The following is a 7515-nucleotide window of genomic DNA, read 5'->3' on the forward strand; positions in this document are numbered from 1 at the left end:
TTTGTTTCCCCACTTCCAGGACACACATGAAGAACTTTTCTGGTATCCTGAGTGTGGGGAGGCTCCTCCAACTGACAGCAGCACCTGGGATCTAATAGAATCACTTGGCTTGACTTCCCTGAGTGTTTCCATAGGCCGGGCTGTGAGCGAAGGTGTGGTCGGACACTAAACCAAAGTAATAGCGAGTGCCTCTCTATGAGCAGTGGAAGTGTTTAAATACATCCCCAACCTGGGAACACCTGTGCCCCCAGAAAGATGCGTGGACTCTGTTTCCCTCCTCCAGCCCACACACGGCATTGGGTTCAGATGTCTTGAGTGTGGGGAGGTTCTTCCCACTAACAGCAGCGCCTGGGTTCTAATACAATACCTTAACTTGTCTTCCATGATGGATTGAAAAGGCCGGTGTGCGGGGGAAAGTTGGGATTTGGCTCTAAACCAAGTATTAGCGAGAGCCTATCCATGGGATGTGGGTGTTTGACCTTCAACCCACAACCATGGAAAAACTATGCCCCCTGAAAAATGCGTGTGCTCTGTTTCCCCATCTCCAACACACACAGGAAGAAGTGTTCTGGGGTTCTGAGTGTGGGGAGGTTCCTCCAACAGACAGCAGCACCTGGCTTTTAATAGAATCCCTTAGCTTGACTTCCCTAAGTGTTTTCCTAGGTCTAGCAGTAAGCGATGGTGGGGGATGGGCTCTAAAGCCAAGTATTAGCGAGTGCATCTCTGTGGGCAGTGGAGGGTTTTAAACTACTTCCCAACCTTGGAACACCTGTGCCCCATAAAGATGCGTGGAATCTGTTTCCCCACCTCCAGCACACACACGGAGACGTGCTCAGGTATTTTGATTGTGGGGAGGATCCTCCAAATGACAGCAGCCCCTGGGTTCTAATAGAATCCCTTAGCTTGTCTTCCCTAATGGATAGCCTAGGCGGGAGTTCGGGGGAAAGTGTGGTTTGGGCTTCGAAACCAAGTATTTGCGATGACCTCTCTATGGTTTGTGGAGGTGTTTAAAATACATCCCTAACCTGGGAACACCTGTGAGCACATAAAGATCCGTGGAGTCTGTTTCCACACCTCCAGCACACACACGAACACTTGCACAGATATCCTGAGAGTGGGCAGCCTCCTCCAACTGAGAGCAGGGCCTTGTTTCTTATAAAATCTCTTAACTTGTCTACCCTGTTTGGTTGCCTGATACGGAGTGCTGGGGAAAGGGTGGGTTGGGCTCTAAATCCAAGTATTAGCGAGTGCTTCTCCATGGGATTTGGAGGTTATTCACCAAAACCCCACATCCTGGGAATACCTGTGCTCCTTGAAAAATACGTGGACTCTGTAACCCCACCTCCAGAACACACATGCAGAAGTGTTCTGGTATCCTGAGTGTGGGCTGGCACTTTCAGGTGACAGAAGCGGCTGGGTTCTAATAGAATCCCTTAGCTTGTAATCCCTGAGTGTTTCCCTAGGACTGACTCTGAGAGAAACCTGGGGGTTGGGCTTTGAGGCCAAATAGTAGCGAGTGCCCCCCGATGACCTGAGGAACTATTTAGATGAATTCTCCATAAAGGGAAACACCTGAGCACCCATTCATCTGCGTGGAGTTGGGCTTCAAACCTCCCCACCACACAAGGTTGGGTTCCAGTATCCTGAGGGTGGGGTAGTTCCTCCAACTGACATCAGCGTCTTGGTTTGAATAGAATCCCTTTGCTTGTCTTCCCTGATGGTTTGCCTAGGCCAGTGTGTGGTTGAAAGTGGGATTTGGGCTCTAAAACTAAGTATCAGCGTGTGCCTCTCCATGGGTAGTGGAGATGTTTAAACTACAACCCACAACTTGGGAATTACTGTGACCCCTGAAAAATGCGTGTTCTTTGCTTCCCCACCTCCAGCACACACACGAAGTTTTCTGGTATCCTGAGTGTGGGGAGGCTCCTGCAACTGAAAATAGGAGCTGGGATCTAATTGGATCCATTAGATTGACTTCCCTGAGTATTTTCCTTGGCCGGGTTTTGAGCGAAGTTATGGGTTGTGCTCTAAAACCAAGAATTAGCGAGTTCCTATCTTTTGGAAGTGGAGGTGGTTAAAGTATATCCCCAACCTGGGAACACCTGTGCCCCCATAAAGATTTGTGGACTCAGTTTCCCTCCTGCAGCACACACACGATATCTGGCTCAGATGATTTGAGTGTGGGGAGGATCCTCCAACTAACAGCAGCGCCTGGGTTCTAATACAGTACATTTACTTGTCTTCAATAATGGCTTGCCAAGCCCGGAGTGTGGGGGAAATTGGGGTTTGGGCTGCAAATCCAAGTATTAGCGAGTGCTTCTCCATGGGAAGAGGAAATTATTCACCAAAATCCCACATCCTGGGAATACCTGTGTTCCTTGAAAATGCGTGGGCTCTGTTTCCCCACCTCCAGCACACACATGAAGAATTTTTCTGGTATCCTGAGTGTTGGGAGGCACCTCCCATTGACAGCAGCATCTGGGATCAAATAAGATCCCTTAGGTTACCTTCCCTGAGTGTTTTCCAAGGAAGGGATGGGAGCGGAGGTGGGAGTTGGGCTCTAAAGCCAAGTAATAGCGAGTGCCGCTCTATGGGCAGTGGAGGTGTTTAAAGTACATTCCCTCCCTGGGAACACCTGTGCCCCCTTAAAGTTGCGTGGACTATGTATCTCCAACAACAGCACACACACAAAGACTTGTTCAGGTACCCTGAGTGTGGGGAGTCTCCTCCAACTGACAGCAGCGCCTGGGTTCTAATAGAATCCCTTAGCTTGTCTTACCTGATGGCATGCCTAGGCTGGAGAGTGGGGGAAAGTGGGGGTTGGGTTTGATGTCCAAGTAGCAAAGAGTGCCCCCGATTTACTGAGGAAGTACTTAGAGGATTTCACTCTAATGTGGAACACCTGTGCCCCCATTCATCTGTGTGGACTGGGTATCCACACCTCCCCCACACACAAGGCTGGGATCCGGAATCCTGAGTGTGTGGAAGATCCTCCAACTGACAGCAGTGCCTGCGTTCTAATAGAATAACTCAGCTTGACTTCCCTAAGTTTTTTCCTAGACCTAGCAGTGAGCGATGGTGGGGAATGGGCTCTAAAGCCAAGAATAAGCGAGTGCATCTCTGTGGGCAGTGGAGGATTTGAAACTTCTTCCCCAAACTTGGAACACCTGTGCCCCAATAAAGATGCGTGGACTCTGATTCCCCACCTCCAGCACACACACGGAGACGTGCTCAGGTATCCTGATTGTGGGGAGGCTCCTCCAAATGACAGCAGCGCCTGGGTTCTAATAGAGTCCCATAGCTTATATTCCTTGAGTGTTTCCCTATGCCAGGCTGAGCGGGAAATCTGGGAGTTCGGCTTGGAGGCCAAGTAGCAGCAACTGCCCCCCGAGGGAATATGGAATTATTTAGAGGACTTCTCCCTAATGGGAAACAAGTGTGACCCCATTCATCTACTTGGATTGTGGCTCCACATCTCCCCGCCACACAAGGTTGGCTTCCGGAATTCTGAGAGTGGGAAAGTTCCTCCAACTGAGAGCAGTGCCAGGGTTCTAGTAGAATCCTTAAGCTTCTCTTCCCTGATGGATTGCATAAGCTGGAGTGCGGTTCAAAGTGGGATTTGGGCTCTAAATCCAAGTATTAGTGAGTGCCTCTCCATGGGAAGTTGAGGTGTTTAACCAACAACCCCCAACAAGGGAATACCTTTGCCCCCTGGAAAATGCGTGGACACTGTTTCTCCACCAACAGCACACACACGAAGAAGTTTCCTGGAATCCTGAGCATGGGGAGGCTACTCCAAATGAAAGCAGCACCTGGGTTCTATTAGAATCCCTTAGCTTGTGTTCCCTGAGTGTTTACATAGGCCAGGCTTTGATCTAATGTGGGGTTTGGTCTCTATAGCTAGGTTTTAGCGAGTGCCTCTCTATGGGCATGGAGGTTTTTAAAACTACATCCCTAACCTTTAAATACCTGCCCCCCATATAAATGCGTGGTCTCTCTTTCCCCACCTCCAGCACACCCACGAAGAATAGTTCTGGTATACTGAGTGTGGGTAGGCACCTCCAAATGACAGCAGCAAATGGGAATTAATAATATCATTTGGCTTGCTTTCCCTGAGTGTTTCCATTGGCCAGGCTGTGAGCGAAGTTGGGTGTTGGGCACTAAAGACTAGTAATAGCGAGTGCCTCTCTATGGGCAGTGGAGGAGTTTAAAATACATCCCCAAACTTGGAACAACTGTGCCTCCCAGAAAATGCGTCGACTCTGTTTCTCCAACTCCAGCACACACACGAAGACGGTTTGAGGTTTCCTGAGTGTGGGGAGGCACCTACAACTGACAGCAGGGCCTGGATTCTAGAACAATCCATTAACTTGTCTTCAATGATGGCTAGCCTAGGCGGGAGTGTGGGGGAATGTGAGGGTTGGGCTCAAAAACCAAGTATTCCTGAGTGCCTCTCCACGGGATTTGAAGTGGTTTAACCTACAACCAAATATTTGGGAATACCTGTGCCCCCTGAAAGTTGCAAGGACTCTGTTTCCCCACCTTCAGCACACACACTATGTGGTGTTCTGGTATCCTGAGTGTGGGGAGACTCCTCCAACTGACAGCAGCACCTGGGATCTAATATAATCCCTATGTTTGACAAGCTTCAGTGTTTTCCTAGGCCGGGCTTTGAGCCTAGGTGGGGGTTGGGCTCTAAAGCCAAGTATTAGCGTGTGCCTCTCTATGTTCAGTGGAGGTGTTTAAACTACATCCAAACCTGGGAACACCTGTGCCCTCATGAAGATGCGTGGACACTCTTTCACCACCTCCAGCACACACACGAAAATGTGTTCAGGTATCCTGAGAGTGGGGAAGATCTTCCAAATGACAGCAGTGCCTGGGTTCCAATAAAACCCCTTAGCTTGTATTTCCTGTGTGTTTCCCTACGCCGGACTGCGAGGGAAAGCTGGGGGTTGGGATTGCAGGCCAAGTAGCATCGAGTGCCTCCAATGGACTGAGGAAATATTTTGAGGAATTCTCCCTAACGTGGAACACCTGTGCCCCCATTCTTCTGCGTGGGGTGGGTCTCCACACATCCCCCACACTAAAGGCTGGATTCCGGATCCTGAGTGTGGGGAAGATTCTCCAACTGACAACAGCGACTGGGTTCTAATACAATCCCTAAGTTTGCCTTCCCTGATGACTTGTCTATGCCAGAGTGCGGGGGAATGTGGGGTTCAGCCTCGACAAACAAGTACAATCGAGTGCCTCTCCACGGGATGTGGAGGTCTTTAAACTGCAATCCACAGCCTTTGAATACCTGTGCCCCTTGCAAGATGTGTAGATTTGTTTCCCAACTCCAGCACACACACGAAGAACTATTCGGCTATCCTAAGTGTGGGGAGGCTCCTCAGACTGACGGCCGCACCTGGGATCTAATAGAATCTCTTGGATTGACATCCCTGATTATTTCCTTTGGCCGCGATGTGAGTTAAGGTGGGGTTGGGCACTAAACCAAAGTAATAGCGAGTGCCTCTCTATGAGCAGTGGAAGTGTTTACCTACATCCCCAACCTGGGAACACCTGTGATCCAATAAATAAACGTGGACTTTGTTTCCCCACTTCCAGGACACACATGAAGAACTTTTCTGGTATCCTGAGTGTGGGGAGGCTCCTCCAACTGACAGCAGCACCTGGGATCTAATAGAATCACTTGGCTTGACTTCCCTGAGTGTTTCCATAGGCCGGGCTGTGAGCGAAGGTGTGGTCGGACACTAAACCAAAGTAATAGCGAGTGCCTCTCTATGAGCAGTGGAAGTGTTTAAATACATCCCCAACCTGGGAACACCTGTGCCCCCAGAAAGATGCGTGGACTCTGTTTCCCTCCTCCAGCCCACACACGGCATTGGGTTCAGATGTCTTGAGTGTGGGGAGGTTCTTCCCACTAACAGCAGCGCCTGGGTTCTAATACAATACCTTAACTTGTCTTCCATGATGGATTGAAAAGGCCGGTGTGCGGGGGAAAGTTGGGATTTGGCTCTAAACCAAGTATTAGCGAGAGCCTATCCATGGGATGTGGGTGTTTGACCTTCAACCCACAACCATGGAAAAACAATGCCCCCTGAAAAATGCGTGTGCTCTGTTTCCCCATCTCCAGCACACACAGGAAGAAGTGTTCTGGGGTTCTGAGTGTGGGGAGGTTCCTCCAACAGAAAGCAGCACCTGGCTTTTAATAGAATCCCTTAGCTTGACTTCCCTAAGTGTTTTCCTAGGCTTAGCAGTAAGCGATGGTGGGGGATGGGCTCTAAAGCCAAGTATTAGCGAGTGCATCTCTGTGGGCAGTGGAGGGTTTTAAACTACTTCCCCAACCTTGGAACACCTGTGCCCCATAAAGATGCGTGGAATCTGTTTCCCCACCTCCAGCACACACACGGAGACGTGCTCAGGTATTTTGATTGTGGGGAGGATCCTCCAAATGACAGCAGCCCCTGGGTTCTAATAGAATCCCTTAGCTTGTCTTCCCTAATGGATAGCCTAGGCGGGAGTTCGGGGGAAAGTGTGGTTTGGGCTTCGAAACCAAGTATTTGCGATGACCTCTCTATGGTTTGTGGAGGTGTTTAAAATACATCCCTAACCTGGGAACACCTGTGAGCACATAAAGATCCGTGGAGTCTGTTTCCACACCTCCAGCACACACACGAACACTTGCACAGATATCCTGAGAGTGGGCAGCCTCCTCCAACTGAGAGCAGGGCCTTGTTTCTTATAAAATCTCTTAACTTGTCTACCCTGTTTGGTTGCCTGATACGGAGTGCTGGGGAAAGGGTGGGTTGGGCTCTAAATCCAAGTATTAGCGAGTGCTTCTCCATGGGATTTGGAGGTTATTCACCAAAACCCCACATCCTGGGAATACCTGTGCTCCTTGAAAAATACGTGGACTCTGTAACCCCACCTCCAGAACACACATGCAGAAGTGTTCTGGTATCCTGAGTGTGGGCTGGCACTTTCAGGTGACAGAAGCGGCTGGGTTCTAATAGAATCCCTTAGCTTGTAATCCCTGAGTGTTTCCCTAGGACTGACTCTGAGAGAAACCTGGGGGTTGGGCTTTGAGGCCAAATAGTAGCGAGTGCCCCCCGATGACCTGAGGAAGTATTTAGATGAATTCTCCATAAAGGGAAACACCTGAGCACCCATTCATCTGCGTGGAGTTGGGCTTCAAACCTCCCCACCACACAAGGTTGGGTTCCAGTATCCTGAGGGTGGGGTAGTTCCTCCAACTGACATCAGCGTCTTGGTTTTAATAGAATCCCTTTGCTTGTCTTCCCTGATGGTTTGCCTAGGCCAGTGTGTGGTTGAAAGTGGGATTTGGGCTCTAAAACTAAGTATCAGCGTGTGCCTCTCCATGTGTAGTGGAGATGTTTAAACTACAACCCACAACTTGGGAATTACTGTGACCCCTGAAAAATGCGTGTTCTTTGCTTCCCCACCTCCAGCACACACACGAAGTTTTCTGGTATCCTGAGTGTGGGGAGG

Source organism: Vicugna pacos, unplaced genomic scaffold (assembly GCF_048564905.1).
Source record: "Vicugna pacos unplaced genomic scaffold, VicPac4 scaffold_19, whole genome shotgun sequence".
NCBI lineage: Eukaryota > Metazoa > Chordata > Mammalia > Artiodactyla > Camelidae > Vicugna > Vicugna pacos.